Genomic DNA, 18102 nt, shown 5'->3' with positions numbered 1-18102 from the left:
TATACCTTGTGCATAGCATATTATGCATATGGCATGCACCTTTATTTTGCAAGAATTGATATAAATAATATATTTTATGCTCTTTGCCTATTCCATTCTATCAGTATGTAATTGGCAAATGATTTATCCGCATTTATTTTATTAGAAAATGCAAATACTTGCATGCACTTACAAGTATGCAAGAAAAGCTTTTTTTTTTTTTTTTTTGCATTTTTGTCTAACTTATCTAAACTTCCAGAATGTTGCATTAGTATACAATCAATATTTTGTAATTTTGAGGAAAGCATAATGTTTTAAAATGTTATTTTATTTGTTTCTCATTCCCAATATATTACTATCGGAGATGTGCACTGGTCGAGTCCACCTAGAAAAATCACTCAGGTGTGACAATCACATTTGGAGTATATACGGGAAGAGTAAATTAGGCTACCTGAAAGAAATATGGCGGATAAGATGAGAAAGGGGTACCTATTTATTAATTCATGTCAGCTTTAATATCGTTTTTAATCCTTAAAAAAAGTATTTTTATGAGGAGTCTATGAAACAAAGTTGATAATTATGGAGAGAAAACGTATTGTTAAAAATCGTCTCCTATGACCTTTAAGAATTCAGAATGTCAGCTTTAAGTTTCCTTCTATCCTCTTTTCGTTATTTCGGGGCGAAAAGTCGCTATAATTATCGTTATTATCGTCTTTTCGCCTCAAAGTAACAGAAAGACGATAGGTTTTACTTTAATTTATGACACAAATCAGCCACCATATAGAGGCGAAAAGCGGTCACAAATTATGCATGAGAGAGGGGTCTAAATTCTTAGAGTTAAAACTAACAAATTATCAAATAAGATATATAGGTCATCACACTTTTTAAGGTGTGAGACATACATATTCAAAATCATATATCAGAAAATTAAACAGTGTTATCAAAATTTCAAAACAACTTGTTATGACGATATAATAGCATTCATAACAATTTCATGAAACTGTTTCTTCACAAAAATATACAAAATGTCAGTAAGAAATAAAGGAAATATATTGCGTAATAGACTTCATAAAGAAATCAATACAGAGTTATTGCCCTTGGGTTCATTATTTTGAAACGTATCGTTGATTATTCATCTATAACTAAGACTTTTAAAGTAGTTTATTTTTAACAAGATTTTTTACAATGACTATCGGAAAAGTCTCCAACAAAATTTATGTTCCTATCATGCACAAATCTAAATAAATTATTGATTTTGCAAAATCTGATGACATCACAGGAGGGTGGAATTACTTTAAAGGGATAACCACGGAAAAGAAACCGAGGTAAATTGAATTTCCACTCCTTCAGCACAATTTCTGGCTTAAAAGGGTGTTTCTTACGACCCTTACCCTCCACATTCAAATAGTGACCAAAATATAGTTCATGAAAAACCGTTTACGGAACGAGTTAACAATTTCTGTTTTGTCACGGACCAATAATTTTGCACCAATTATTCACGCCGGGGTGCGTTGCTAGTACAAGCGAATGGGTACGATCAATCAATCGTAACAAATCAAGACATGTTGTCCAGTTATAAATCAGAGAAGAGGAGAAGTTAAATTTTGTTCCGAGTAAAACTGGTACGTAAAGTGTATAGCAAATTATCGTCTTCCATTGAAGCATTGAATTGCAACGTCACTTCTGTAAATTTACCTGAATGTAAACAACACTATTTTTTAAAATAGGCACACACGTATATTCGTCATAGCCAAGTATTTCAAATTACTGTTTCGTAATATTTTCGCCTCAAACGAAGGATGATTCGGATGTCGTTTGAGCAAACATATAGTTAAATACAATATTCTCAAACGGAATGAACACGGGGAAACTATTTTTGGAAGGTACGTACAGTAGATCTGGTACTTACTAGTTACTTATTGTATGAACGAAAAGAAATCGGTACAATAATGAAACTTAGCTTTTGATTTAAGGGTGTCATAGGTGCAGCAAATGTGCATGAAATTTTTTAGTATTTAAAAAGTAATAAAATTAAAAATTCAACAATTATAGACATGAACATGATGAAAAAAAAAATATTTTATCCAAATCTAAATCCTCTTTAATATTATGAATTTATAGTTGCTAAATACTTGCGTTTAAGATTGAATCTAATAGTTTTAAGAAACATCATAAGAATTAACAAGATACTTCAAATAAGAATTATCTCAAAGCACGTTAAGTGTTGTATCTGTATAACCATTCACCTAGACATAAGATAATGGTCATCAATTTCACTTATCTAGCTCACTCATGACCACAGTCTGTCACCCAATCACAAATTTGATAGAAAGGGTATCATACCTTTAACACCATGATATATGCTACTGTTTTATACATGTTTATACATATACACTGATTGCCCATTCTATGTTGAAGAGAGAAATATATTTTTTAATGGTATATACAAGCTCAACAAATTTTTTATCTATCTAACAAATAAGGACAAATTTACTTGGTTGATGATTAATGAAGACAAACCAGTAATTGTCAAATTGAGTGAATATTTAGTGCAAACTTTCAGAAAAAAGAAGTAATGCTTTAAAACTGCAAAAATCATTATAGTTTATTATTCATATATTGGTATAATACTGATACTGTCCATCTACTTGTATATATACATGATTAGCAATTCATATATGTATGTACTTGTTTCCCCAACATGCTGCATCCACACGCAGTTTGCAGTCTCTGTAACCTGTAGTTAATGTTGTAAACTTTCTTTCTTTTTTGAATTTCCTTCTTTATAAAATGTCTTACTGTTATGCCCTCTGGGCCCAAAATTGGAATAAACTTATCTTATCTTATCTACATGTCATAAAAAACACCTACTAATTATCATGTTTGAATATATTTTAAAGTTTTGAATAGATAGTAAGGTTAGACCAAAAAATATTTTTGTTTCCTGTTTCCCGACCTACCTGGACTCAAAGATGCCGACCTTAATTTTTTCTAACCAATATCCAGAAAAATAAATATATTTCCAGATTGGAATTTGTTTTTAATTCTGATCCGTGTTAGCTTATAAAGTAAACAAAATGACAGCTCCCAATGGCATGGGAGCTAGCTCTGTGTCTACATATTTCAGAGAATGTAGCCATCACAGTGAGAACTCAGTGATTACATCACTTAGTAACTTAAGGTTGATTGATCCTCATGTGATGTCATAGGTTTTTGCAAAAATCTTAATAAATTAAATTTGTGCATGATAGAAATATATCTTTCTGAGGAATTTTATTCACTGGATATAATAAAAAATCTGGTAAACTATTAATACTGAAAAAGTTTATATTTTCCATAGATGATCAATTATTCATGATTTAAAAAATGTTGTCAAGGGCAATAACTCCTATGCTGGAACTTCCTCAAATGGATGTCTATTATACATTGGTTTTCCTAATATCCACGATTAATCTATACATATTTATAAATTAGCATTTTTTAAAACACTGTTGATACTTAGATTTTGTCATTGCATTAAGTTTTTATATATATTTTTTATTCTGTTTAACGAAAATGTGGATTTTCTGATGTTGATGTATACTTCTGTTTTTGTATGTCTGACATCTTTAAAAAGGTGGCAACATATACATTTTCTTTGGTTATTAATTAAATTAAACTATATTGAGTGGAAATTGATAAAGTTTTTACACTTTTAACCATTAATCACAAGTCACATGAGGATGGAACTACCTTAAGTACTTTCTTAGATATTTATGGTCAACGGGATGAAGCTGTTCTAAGATAATCTGAAAGTCTATAGTGATTCCGACTTCTAAATGCCAAGCATTTGGAGAAGGAGCAATGACTACTTATATATTTGTCTTAGGTTTGATGCGGCCATGGCTTGAGCAGGCCTCCTGCATGGTTACAAAGCAAACACTCTACCACTGCAAGGATACTACACTTGTAGTGTAGGGATTGATTTCTTTACTTTTAGGTTTGACACGATGACATATACTTTATGTGTGATCAACTCTTTTGTTTACATGGGTCCATTTATTGAGGTTGTGTTACAAATCAACACCCTTAAAAGGTAACTCTTAAAAAAGAAAAAAATCTGCCTACCTGCCTGGATTTTTTTGCCTTGGTAACAAGAAACAATTTTTTTTTTTTGGCCTTACTGAGAATTATAGGGTTTGTACACTATATATAACCCTTGTTTTTGTTCATTTGGATCAAGTAGCATAAAAATCTTGTGCTAAATGTTTGAACTAAATTCCCACCAATTTTAAGGTAGCTCACTACTCTAAAGTTATATACTCTGTATGACACCACATCACAAGATGGGGATTTAAATGTTTTGTGAAATTATTTGTATTGGTCGATTTGTTTGTATATCACCGTAGCTCAGTGGTTAAAGCATTGGGCTGGTGAACTGCAGATCTTGAGTTCAAATCCCCCAGTGTCTTTTGTTCATATGTGTTGAAATACTTTTTTTGAAAATCATGTTTTTATCAAAATTTGTATATTTTTTGCCTTTTTGGCATATATACTTATTGTATATCATCATATCTTTTATAATTAAATCAATTCGTACTGATTTGAGAAACTATTTCTGGGTGTCAAGCCACCTCAAAAGAACAAATATGGTTTTTGACATGAGATATATGAATTTATCTTTCTTGGACAAGAAGAATCTCCAACAATAATTTTTAGGTTTTTTGTTTTAAGCTGATTTTTTTTTTACTAGTATTGAGATTGTCATCAGTTGTAGGTAAAGTGCCCTATATTTAGACCTATATACACATGGTATTCTGGACCATTCACATTTAGGGTGTTCTTTAATGTGCCATTAATGCCCATCATGACATTGGGCCCATGTTTTTAAGGTTTCATCTCGAAGACCCATGACTCTCACTTCTAAATTTGGCAAAAGAGTATTTTACCTCCTAGTTTTACATCAAAGGTTTGGTGTGGCCAAGACACATGCAGGGTTCAAACCAACAACCTCCCAGTCACAGACTGCATGTTCAGCAAAGGCTGTAACCATTAAGCCACTGTTACTTGCCATCATTATCCTTGTTGATTCAACAGACATTCTACTTTAACTTTTAGAAAACAGTTTTCTGACAAATGAGGTTTGCTGCAACTTTAGATAATGAAAGTATGATAAGTAAACAGATTTTATTCTGTTTTATTGAGAACAATTTAAGTTTTTAGATCATGTAGAGTAAATAAAAAACCCACTTGTTTGGATGGATTATATTTTTAATGGCTATGATTCAGTTACTGTAGCACTGTTTATTTTCATGGGGTAAAATTTTTGTGGTTTTTAATAAGTATCTTTCTGGGAACTTGGATTTGTTTTCAAAGAATTGTTATTCTTAGTTTGCATGGTCTCTTAATTATTTATGAGGAGTATGTTCATATTGATTATGAAAATAACAAAATTTCATCCAGTCGACATCTCACCTTTGAAAATTATATATGGTTTTTCATTACCGTGCCATGAAATAGTGTGTAGGAGAAACATTTCATGAAATGTGTTAAAAATTCAAAATATATGGAGTACATATGTTATAGGATAACAGCAGAAGCTTGATGTTCACAAGGCTGAAATAGCAATCAAATTGACATCACAGTTTCACACTAGATAATAACCTGTCAATCTAACCAATTACATTGAAGAAAGTACTATGGTTGTTCCATAATTGGCTGTTACAATACATTTATCGACGGACAAGCATGTTCAAGTCTCTAGGAAAAGGAATATAGTACAATGATTGTGGTAAATCCAACTTATTGTAAGCATTGTAAGAAATAATGTTTATTTTGACACCTATTGTGTTGATAATTCACAACAACTCTTTCGAATACACTGATGCACATTATTCAATCGATCTGCACATCATTTAGCACAATTATTATAGATGTAGCTAAAAAAAATATATATATACATACATAGCATTTTGTACTTATTGAAAAATCTTTCTCAATTAAAGTAAGACAAATACTACTAGTACATTACTCTCTACAAATATTATTTTGATGTTGAACAATTCAAAATGTTTATATTGATTAGTTCAAGATGTAGTTCTGTTGTAATTTACAACTTCATACTTGTATAGTTCTATATAATAAGTAGAACTCATGACATCACATATTATATGACAATTACCCCCTTGTTTCTGATTCAGGAGGTGAAAATGATGCAGATTGATATAGTCGGTGTAACACACTCTGTCTCTGCTTCACCATGGAATACATTGAGTGAAATGCGGAACTCAGATTAATCTGTATCAATTGTAAAATTGTTTTTAATTGAAATAAATTCTTATTCAAGAATTAATACGCAAACTGAAAGTTAAAAATATTCATAGTTGGGAATAATTGTAGATTTGCTTTTTGTTGAAAATTTTAATTTATTTTATTGGATTTTTTTGAGTATAGATATTAAAATTTAAAGCTGTATGATCTGATGTTCATGTATTATTTTTGTACAGAATTACTTTAAAACAGATTAATTAGTTTTTAAAGTAATTAATTTTCCCTTAATTACATGCTTGAAAACATGCATGTAAAAGAAAACAGTGAAAAGATTATTTAAAAAGTAAATAGTAGCGGGTATGCATAATTTTGCATCTATAAATAGCCCCATGCGGGTTGGGAATCCCAACATGATGTATAAAAATCAAAGGCAACTGCCTAAGGCTGAAAGAGCGTAAAACAACGAATTACTAAGATGTATTTGATATTTTTATTTGTCATAAACTTGTGGCACGGTACTGTTGTAACCAAATATATATATACACAGCTTTACACAAATAAGATCACCAATGATCTGAAAGGCTTAACTGATCACTTAACTGCATGTGACTTGAAATGGCCATGCAAGTAATATATTTCTTGTAAACACTGATTTAAAATCAAATAATTCTGGTTAAAACAGGTGAAGTAATGTATGACATGTGGTACAGCCTCATAAATATGTATGTGCAATGATTTAACAGTGTTTTTACAAGGCAAATTTTCTTCTTCGAAATTTGGACCATACAACTTTAATACATAGATAAACCATAGCATCTGTGAAGTAACTTTTAAGTACAAATCAAATCACAATACTATGTAACCCCACGCTTTATCTGCCATTTACAATACTACATAACCCCACGTTTTATCTGCCATTTACAATACTACATAACCCCACGTTTGCACGCTTTATCTGCCATTTACATCTATGATCTACTGTAATCTCCAAATATGTATCTAAAGTTATATTTTAGGTACTTGTTTTAAAAAAGCTTTTAGTGGTAATTTGCATTAAAAGAACTTGTGATGGGATCTACTTTAGAAGTGGTGGATTTGAATTAAGTGACTTAAAATTCGGGGTCTTGCTTGGTGCTGAATGCATCCATAAAAACATATATGTATATACAAGGTCTTGCTCATTTGAGGATGATATTGGGTGTGGGTTTTTTTTTTTAATATTAACTTTAAAACAATCCAGATTTTAACAAATTCCCATACAATACCCATGTATGTATATTGTTTGAAACAAAAGATGCTTCTCTTATTCAAACAATTGTAAAACAAGAATAGGACCATCATTTATTAAAACGTAAATATTGAAGCAAGAATTGGTTACAAATATTTATTTCACATATTCATTTATAGCTTTAGATGTATGTATACATATAAAATTTCTGAGAAAAGGACCAGCTATTATTTAATACTCATTTTATTTCAGTAGAAAAATAATTGTAATATTTGTACAGACTCATGTGCTAATTCTGGTCAAACTTTGATAACATTTATTGATAAATTTCATAATTTCTTATATTTAAGCTTATAATTGTTTGAAAATATTAAACAGTATATTTCATTGGTTTGAACTAATTTTTATGCCCCCGAGATCGAAGATCGGGGGGGGGGGGGGGGGGGGGGGGGGGGGGGGGGCATATTGTTTTTGTCCTGTCTGTCATCTGTCATTCTGTCTGAAACTTTAACCTTGCTAATAACTTTTGAACAGTAAGTGATAGAGCTTTGATATTTCACATGAGTATTCCTTGTGACCAGACCTTTTCGTGGGTATCAACATTTTTGACCCCGTGACCTTGACCTTTGAGTTTGACCTACTTTTTGAAAACTTTAACCTTGCTAATAACTTTTGAACAGTAAGTGATAGAGCTTTGATATTTCACATGAGTATTCCTTGTGACCAGACCTTTTCGTGGGTATCAACATTTTTGACCCCGTGACCTTGACCTTTGAGTTTGACCTACTTTTTGAAAACTTTAACCTTGCTAATAACTTTTGAACAGTAAGTGATAGAGCTTTGATATTTCACATGAGTATTCCTTGTTACAAGACCTTTCCGTTGGTATTGAACCTTTTGACCTTGACATTTGACCTACTTTTAATTTTTTTATTACATTGGTCATAACTTCTGAATGGTAAATATTAGAGCTTTAATATTGTACATGAGCATTTCTTTTGACAAGATCTTTCTACTGATACCAAGATATTTGCCCTTGTGATCTTGGCCATCTTCGGAATTGGCCATTATCTGGGGCATTTGTGTTTCACAAACACATCTTGTTTTTTTTTTTTTTTACAATCTTTATCTGTTTATTAGCTCAGAAGAGCTGAAAGCTGAGTACTTTCAAAACACTTTAAAAAGAGACACTACACTCATTTTCTACATTTTAATCAAGTGTTTTTAGCTCACCTGAGTTGAAAGCTCAAGTGAGATTTTCTGATTGCCTGATGTCCATCATCTGTCTGTCCGTCTGTAAACTTTTAACATTTTCGACTTCTCCAGAACCACAGGGCCAATTTCAACCAAACTTGGCAAAAATATCCTTGGGTGAAGGGCTTTCAAGTTTGTACAAATGAAGGACCATGCCCGCTTTAAAGGGGAGATAATCACAGAAATGCAAAAATAGGGTGGGGTCATTTAAAAATCTTCTCAAAAACCACTGGCCCAGAAGAGCTGAAATTTCGATGAATTTAGCTTCCTGACATAGTGCAGATTAAAGTTTGTTAAAACTATGACCTTTTTGTACTTGAAATTTATTTAATTAAACTTGATTTGTGTGTTGGCGTCAGCACAACATAAGCAACACAAATCAATCATTACATAGAATGGGTACATAATCATGTCTTCTAACAATACAGATTTTAGAAAAGTTTTTTACAAGTAATAGGAATAAATACAGACCTTTTTGCACTCCATGATATCAAATTTGAAAGTTTAAAAGGACAGATTAGGAGTAATGTCAATTTCTAAAATTTCACATAATTTTCAAGGCCTAGTCTTAAAATTTTAAAATGGAACTAAAAAAAATGGGGGTTAGAAACCAAATTTTTAAATTATTGGTGAAAATTCCAAATCTACATATAAAATTTCGAGTAAATTAATTTACGCTTTTTTAAGATTCTGTTTTGAAAAATATATCTGACAACCAAATTAATAAATTTCAATATTTGAACTATAGTTCCAAGTCTCAACTACTAGTATGTATATGTTGGTATATAAACTTTTCTGGAGTACCAAGAGATTTGGTGCGGAGCGAAGTGGCGAGAGAAAAGTTTAACAACATACTTACATGTAGTACATGTTTCACATGAGAAATGAAAACTCTTTGTGGTCTCTAATTTATTATAACTCTTCCGTATTTTTATCCTTTAATCAAGATTCAGCATTTATCTTGATTGGTGCAATTTTGTATTGGCTGGTTTGATGATTTGTGCTTTCAAGGGGAGTTTACTTGTATCCAACAGCCAGGTGAGGGTGCACAGTGAGTTACGTTTTCAAGTATTTTAGGTTTTTCGTACACATTCAATATATCCTCATCCATGTTTCAAGAGTGTCTGCCATGTCTTTTCAAATGGATTTAAGCTAAGAACTTACTAAAACTATTGTTTTGGACATTTTTGGGCATGATAGAAAATACTTTCATGTCTTTCGTAGATATTATTTCTGAGAATGATCTTAAAAACACTATATGGGTGACCAACAAAAATATGCTGATAGAGTGGTATAAAACTGTCTCTGTGTCTTTTAAATTTGTTTCAAATGATAGATTGCTGAATGTATCACTTTTTGACTGAAGCCCGAACACGAGATGGTGAGAACACATCCTATACTATTTTCATGAAGTATTAGTAATGGCCATGGGCATAACAGATATCTCAGAGACAGAGAGAGAGAGAGAGAGAGAGAGAGACAGAGAGAGAGATAGTCTGTTCTCGTTTCTCTTGGTCACTCAAGCCACCCAAATTTTGGTGTTTTTGTTTTAATATTCCATGCTCCATACCAAGTCTAGTAACTGACTCGCCGTATTCAGAAAGTGTGACTAACGCCCTTCCTTGATTATTACCAATTATTGGTCTAATAATTAGAGATACAAAGGCACGGGTACCCAGCCATGCATGCATGAAGCTTGGACTTGGGGTGTACCAAGTTATTTGGTACATGCAAAAATCTTTTGTTCGAGGTGTGAAACATGTACTAACATAAATTATAAAACTGAAATACGCGTATAGGAGTATAAAAATAGAAGATATATTGGATGAGAAAGAAACTATAAAATCATGCAGATTTAGAACTTTTTGATTAATAAATCCTTCTTCCACAAAATATGCACCAGTGGGATCAGTGTATTGAACCAGTAAATGCTTAGTTGTAACATCATGCACAGTTGTGTTCAAAAGCTCATGCAGGAGCTAACTTCCTTAATATCACAAAATGACTAGTGAAAATTAAATCATGAGATCATGGTGTTTTTGATCATGAAGAGCTTCTAAAGACTATTTCAGCAATATAATATAGATAAAAGTGAGTCATTTTATGTTGAGAGTGGTCAGCTTCTTTGCTTAATTTAATGATAATAAAATTCTTCACGTATATTTAGGAGTCTACAGTATATCATTTGCAAGGTGTATAAATTGACAATATATGTGATTGATGTCACTGGTTAAAAGGAACACCAACATCTAGCATGATTCACACAAGTTTCTGTGTTTGATCTGTTTGTTAATGGCCATGGTCAAGCTATATATGTGTATTAGAAAATTGTGTATGAGTATAATTTATACTGCAGTTTTTGTAATTATGAGTTCAGGTAACACAGTTAAGATCGACAATGATACTGCATGAAGTTTAAATATTGGTTGTGACACTGGTAATTCCAGTCACAGACCAGAAGACTTGGTATATGCAGTTTGACATGATAAATATTTGGAGGAATGGCTATGATTTAAAGAAGTTGGATGGATTTCAAGTTTAAGGGAATTCTGTTGAGATAACTCATTCAGATCAACACACACTTGCTTGAATTGACACAATGTACTAAATGATCAAAATCTGAATGAGGATTAACCAAACTTATATCATTAAGGAAGTTTAAATTAGCTGCTCATGCAACTTTTGAACTCTTGTACAGGATGCTTTATACTGTGTAAGTACTTGTTCAATACTTATTTTATTGGTCCATGCAAACATATCATACATTTATTCCTTAAACCTACCCAGTTGAAATAATCTTTGTAGATTCAAATTTTAAAAGAGTTTGGGAAGGACTGTAACATTTTATGGCAAAAGGATTTTTTCATCAAAAAGTTCTAACCTGCATCATTTTATCCATTATTAACAATATTTTTACCCCAAAAGTGTATTTCAAATCTGTAAGTTATCATACAAGACATCACAAATTAAGAGAGGATTTGGAAGTAATTCAAATGTTGTGAGTTCATTAATTTGGTTTATAAATATATTTCCAAACAGAACACCGATTCTTTAAAAATGCCTATATTGATTTATCCTTTTAAATTTTGTATTAAATTTTTTTTTTGGTCAATAATAAAAAAAGATTGATCTATAAACCCAATTTTTTTTAAATTTCCATTTTAATTAAGGCGAGACTTAATTTGCAGCACTTGCAATTTGAAAAAATTGATAATATCCTCCTAATATGTTTCATGTTAAAATCAAATATATTTATTGAATAACAATGATATCGATATCTATCCAGTAATAATATTGGTTTCATGATTTTTTTTTCATTTAGTACCAACTTTTATTATTTTTGTGGTTATTCCAGACCATGAAATTAAATGATGTACAATTGTTACAATATTGCTCATACTAAGACTGGGTAAGTTTTTCAACTAAATTACACCTGTACACGGGTATTAACAAAACATGCAATTCTGCACGTAACCAAAGTTATATGAAATTAATTAATGTATCAAATATTTGATTATAACTTAATATACACACTAAGACTGGTACATGTAATATTTGATTATAACTTAATATACACACTAAGACTGGTACCTGTAATCGATACTAAGGGCTGGGTTTCTAGATGTTGTTTGTAAGGCACTTAAAAACTGTAAACCTAGCTGATACTTGTGTCATACGATACTATATACATGAAAATAGAAAGTGCATGGCCTACAAAATGTGTAAGAATGTTCTAATCGTGACAATATTACTTTTCAATCCAAAGAGATGAATTTACCAGAATATGTACATTTCCATCTGTTTTCTGACAGACTGATAATAAAACCCTTTAAAGCTCCAATGTGTTCATTTTCCCATTCACACACAACTGGGTGTAAATTTCTCACTGACATGCAAATGATTGATGTCAGTGGGCGGGGACTTATAATGAAATTTAACTGGAATGCCATGTGTATTTCAAGTTTTATTGGACATTTTTTGATTGATTGATTGTTTTTTTTACATCCAGTTGAGAATTTTTCACTCATTGAGATGTCACCATCTGTAGGTGAAGTGCCACAAATTTAGGCCTATACTAGCACTCAGGGCCGTAGCAGTGAGGGTTCTTTATCATGCTGATGCCTGCAGCGACACAGGACCTCCGTTTTTAAGGTCATATCAGAAAGACCCGTGATTCTCACTTCTAAATGCCGAGTGTTTGGCGAAGGAGCAATCACTACATATTTTAACGTCCTAGGTTTGACGCAGCCATGGCATGAGCGGGGCTTGAACTCACGACCTCCTGGTTATGAAGTGAACGCTCTACCACTACACTACCATGATCGGTATTTATCTTAAAAGGGAACAGGTTGATCAAATCATGGACACTGCTATATAATTAGTGACTTGAGCTGAATGGGGTCTTAATTGAGAAATTGATACTTTTTAGTTTATATAAGTGTTATAGGTAGATACGTTTCAGTGAAATTTAATTTTCAATGTTACTATATGTAGGAAAATTAATAGAGATCACTACTTTATATATGGAACTACCGGGGTATACTTTATATCCAAATAATGTTATAGTTGAAGATTACTCACAGCACATGTGAGTCAGCCTTAGATGGCTTGTTTATAAGGTTTATCATGGGGTTTGTTATTTGTCAACGTTACGGTTAAAGTTAGGAACTTTCAATACACTAAAGCATTGAAAAGATTCAGCAATTTTTCATAGTACACTCATTAAAAAATGGTTTATGATTTACTGATATATATTTACTGTTTATTAACTTCATTAAAACAGTAAAAGGTAGTGAGACATTTATCATCCCCTTGCCAGCAGAGCTGAACTTCCTGAGGACTTAAGTCACTATACTAATTTCATCTCCCTTTGTCTATATGCCACAATCTTAAGTTTTCCTGACTTTTTAGCTCACCTGAGCTAAAAGCGCAAGTGAGCTATTCTGATCACTTATTGTCCGTCATCTGTCTAAACTTTTCACATTTTCATCTTCTTCTCCAGAACCACTGGGCCAATTTCAATCAAATTTGGTACACATCATCCATGGGTGAGGGGATTCAAGTTTGATTGAATGAAGAGTCATACAGCTTTAATTAAAAGGGAAATAATCACAAAAATAAGGTGGTAGTCATTTAAAAATCTTCTCAACAACCACTGGGCCAGAAAAGTTGAAATTTATACATGAACGTTTCCTGACATAGTACAGATTCAATTAAATTTGTTTAAATCATGGCCCCTGGGAGATAGGGTGGGGCCACAATAGGGAATCAAGGCTTTACATGCAAATATATAGGGAAAATCTTCTCAAGAACCACTGGGCTTGAAAAGTTGAAATTTACATGAAAGCTTCCAGGCATAGTGCAGATTAAAGTTTGTTCAAATCATGGTTCCCAGGGGTAGGGTGGGACCACAATAGGGGATCATATTTGTTTTTAAATTTTTAAAAAAAAAATATAAACTAGATTTAAGTACTGAAATATTGTATTGTTGACCATTTCATTACTTTAAACAAAACAGCCAATAACAACATGATTACATGCATGGACAGGTGGTACTAAAATACTGGATGAACTAGTTTGCCACAAACATGCATTCATTGTATGATGAAAGCAATGTAGATTTCAAAGGAAATCTAAGAGAAAAGATTTAGTGAATGTAAATATAGATCGATGCATCACAATTAATGAAAACCAGTGTCTGTCCCTGCAGTGAGAATTTTACAAACAACATGTAAGCATTAAGACTCAGCTAATTAAGTTTGTCCATGGTCCAAAAATATTACTGAAAGAAAGATATAATATGTTGTATGTGATTCTCAGCAGGGTTACCAACACTTTGCATCAAGTCCAAGGTGAATTTGAAAGTGGTTCAAAGAGTGTCTTAAATCGATCATGATATATATCTCTGTATGAGGAAGGTGTCGCTTGCTGGGGAACTCGCGTTATGCCCCGTGGGCCTTATGAACATAAGTGAATTCACTTTATGCAGCATTGTACACTTCACTGAAAAAGATGATGATTTACATAACATTTTTGAATGATACAGGAAGGGTGACCAATGTATGTTTCTGTCAGGAAGAGGTTTACTTGTTTCATAAGTAATTATATTACCAACAGGAAATGTGTATTCTTCTCATATTCCTGTGTCTCATTTAAAGGGGTGCAAATTCTGTACAGATAGTTAAGCAAGATTGAGGTAGGTTTTCTTTCGGGGAAAATATTTTATATAAATTACAACAATTTACCATTGAAATTTTCAAATTAGTTAGTTTTTATTTACAATTAATTTATTATCAAAATAAGCCATGGAAGTTGTGTGGCCCATGTAGGTTTAATACACTAGGGAGCTAAATTTGCTGAATTCCGAGCCAGCAATCTATAAAAACAAGAGTCTAGCTGATCTAGTATAACGAGCCTATGATTTGTTACACTATATGTAGGTTGCTAGCTGTGTTGTGCAACTTGTTAGTTGTATAAGTGTCAGCTAGAGCATGCAGCTTTAAAGCAATACAAGCTGTAACTAACGGTATTTTTTCAACTATCTAATTATTCACCAAATAACACCTACCGGTTTAACTAATATAATCCCCAAGATCTGAAGAAAAATTCTGCAAAATAAACAAAGAAATATTGTTTGAGTGCACGCCTACAATTAGTGTTTCATATAAACCGCCATTGTGTCCTATACACGGACATGGGAACGATGATTGCCGAACATAATCGGGTTGCTGAGACCGAGGCCATATACATAGACGGAAACTGACGCGAGCAACTACGCATGTCGTTTGTTTTAAAATATTACATCGTTTAATGAATGACTAGAAATACTATGCAAGTGTAAAAAGGTAATAATTACGCAAATGTGCCACTCAAATGAAATTTTGATCATGAATTTTCTATAAAATTGGCATGTTTCTGCATGTTTCTGCTGATTTGACGGGTTTATTGCTTCAGATTCACTCTGATTTTATTAAGTTATATATATTCAATCACATATATGTTGACTATTTGTTCTTTTATTTTTTACTTTATTTTCCGTCAGTTACAGCTTGTATTGCTTTAAAGTAGAACCTGATATGTTAAGAATTCAATCAAAATTGTCAGTTGTATCCTTGCATGGGTCATCAGTATCTTGACTGTTACTTTCTCAATCATTAAGGGTGTACATAACAGCTGTAACATTATGACATCTGTTTTCCCCTTTTTTCAATGACTCAGACAAGGTGAAAGATCTCAAACCCACTCTTATCATCAGTTCAATAGACACAGATATGACATTACCAGTTGAATGTATAGTCTCTCATAGTGACTATATATTGGAATTTTGGGGGTAACATGCTCCTGAAAGGTTTCATATCTAGACCATTGCAAAGTAATGATTAATATTCTCTCATTACATGAGTTAAAATTGATTAACCTGTCGAGTGTCATGCTTCATTTGAATTATATTGAGGTATTTCATTGACTAGGAATTCAGGTATGTATTACCAAGTGTTCATTTTTTTTTTTTACCATAGTTCATTCATCTATGACAGAATGTATCTAATGTGTAGAATATTTTTTATGCATTAATTAATTAGCACACAGCTGTATAGAATATTTGATATTTGATTTACAAGGTGGTTTGTATAGTGGCAGTTATATAAGTGCATGCTGAAAATATTTTAAGATCATAGAAGGAATTGTACAAATCTTTCAAAAACTTTTAATTTTGTAACTTCATTCGAATATCTAGCTAGCTATTACGCTAATTAATTTAAACCACACAAATGAATTTTATTTACTGTTTTTTACCAGTATTTACTTTCACTTTAATAAAGTTGATGGGATTTCTTTCCTACCTGGACAGTTTCCAAGTTTGTTAAGTGTAGAGTGAATATAGAAATAATGTGTGTATTTTTTGTTCTTGATTTATTTCTCTTTACCTGTTAATACTTGGAAAAATTTACAAACTAAGATGTAAGTGAAATATAAACTTAGATGTCAGTGAAATATAAACTTAGATGTCGGTGAAATATAAACATGTATGTAGAATTTCATCATACAATCAATGTACATTCTCAAGTGATTGTGCAGCTTTTAATTTGCGAAGTAAAACCATGTTGATTAACAATTGTGTAGAAAATTTAGTCTACAGGATTTACATGTATATATAGAAATTCTTTGTTAAGGTGGTTCTGCATGCATCTTTGTTGTACCATCAGACTATTGGTGTAGATATATACTGTGGCCATGCATGATATATCATTTATATAACCTGAGGTCCAATATGTCCTTTTATAAAGCCAGGTTTTGAATTATTTTTTCCCTTAATATTTCAGCAAGCAGAATGAGACAGTAGAGACACATCATTTGGTATGATGTTAAAGGAAGATTGAGTTTCTTCATGTATAGATACTGATATTCATCTCCATCATTAGCTGGGCAGATTTGCAGTTTTTGTTTGAAGAAGTGGTAAGAAGGCGTTTCACATCCTTTATTTACATTACTTAAATGTTTTCGTCAACCCCCAGAAGTCTTGTTTCATTTGTTGATGTAAAACCACTAGTCATGTGTCAATTTGATTGGTACATCATAATCAAGTAGCAAAATTCAAGGAAATATTAAAGTATGCATCTTTATGAATACGTACGATATGGTGATCCTTAAAAGAAGTGGATTCCTTCAGGGATGTGAGAGAAAATTATTGAATATAACGAGTGTTGTAAAATTAAATTTAAAAAAGGGAATATGGGTCACTATTACAATTAAAGGTCATAGCTAGGAGACACGATTCGGAAGAATTTTGTTATATTCCTGTATAATTACTGTAGATATATATACTCTACTCTATACAGTCAATTGAAAGTTCCCTTATATGATGACTTAACTCCCTTTGTTTATGATGCCATCAATAAAGCCCATTTTGATGAAATGTTGGATTGTTTATTCTAAACAGTAACAATATACAGTGGAACTTCTCCAAACCAGCCCCTCATAATACCGGTTCTCCCTGAATATCGGCCGATTTTCAAAGTCCTGGCAGAAACCTTAACATTTAACCTTACTAAGAAAGTCTTACAAAACCGGACATCGGCCACTTTTTAAAGTACAATTGTTAACAAACATTTGTAATTTACCCTTATCATACTGGCCACTTTTTGAAAACAAGAAAATTTTGGCCAAATTAGGGGATCAAAATCGGCCAGGCGTGCAAGTTGACTGACCAACTGGCCAGGTGGAAAATTATCAACCAGAAATGTGAAAAACACCAGTGCCCTCTATAATTTCTATTGTCTTCCTGTGCTGTCATGGGTGTTAAGTGACACTTGACTAATCCAAGTGATCCTTCCAAATTCTGTACAAAATGTAAAAAAAAAAAAACCCAGTTGGGAACATATTGAATGAATACC

At 32.1% G+C, this 18102-nt stretch overlaps 1 protein-coding gene across 5 annotated transcripts in view; it reads left to right on the top strand.

Moving 5' to 3' along the window:
* Positions 1-1460: 1460 nt before the first annotated feature.
* The window catches only part of LOC125650172 (ceramide glucosyltransferase-like), a 44016-nt gene continuing 27374 nt past the window's right edge, over positions 1461-18102 (top strand). For 2 of the 5 annotated variants that reach the window (XM_048878202.2, XM_048878199.2), the window contains exons 1-2: positions 1461-1601; positions 17032-17164. The gene's annotated coding sequence lies outside the window, so the exon portion shown is untranslated. Of the gene's footprint in view, positions 1602-1663; positions 1863-14804; positions 14907-17031; positions 17165-18102 lie in introns of those variants that run through there. The other 3 variants (XM_048878200.2, XM_048878201.2, XM_056139259.1) reach the window with 3 other exon arrangements.

Source organism: Ostrea edulis, chromosome 5, assembly GCF_947568905.1.
Source record: "Ostrea edulis chromosome 5, xbOstEdul1.1, whole genome shotgun sequence".
In the NCBI taxonomy this organism is placed as follows: domain Eukaryota; kingdom Metazoa; phylum Mollusca; class Bivalvia; order Ostreida; family Ostreidae; genus Ostrea; species Ostrea edulis.
This window is presented reverse-complemented; position numbering and strand designations above follow the sequence as displayed.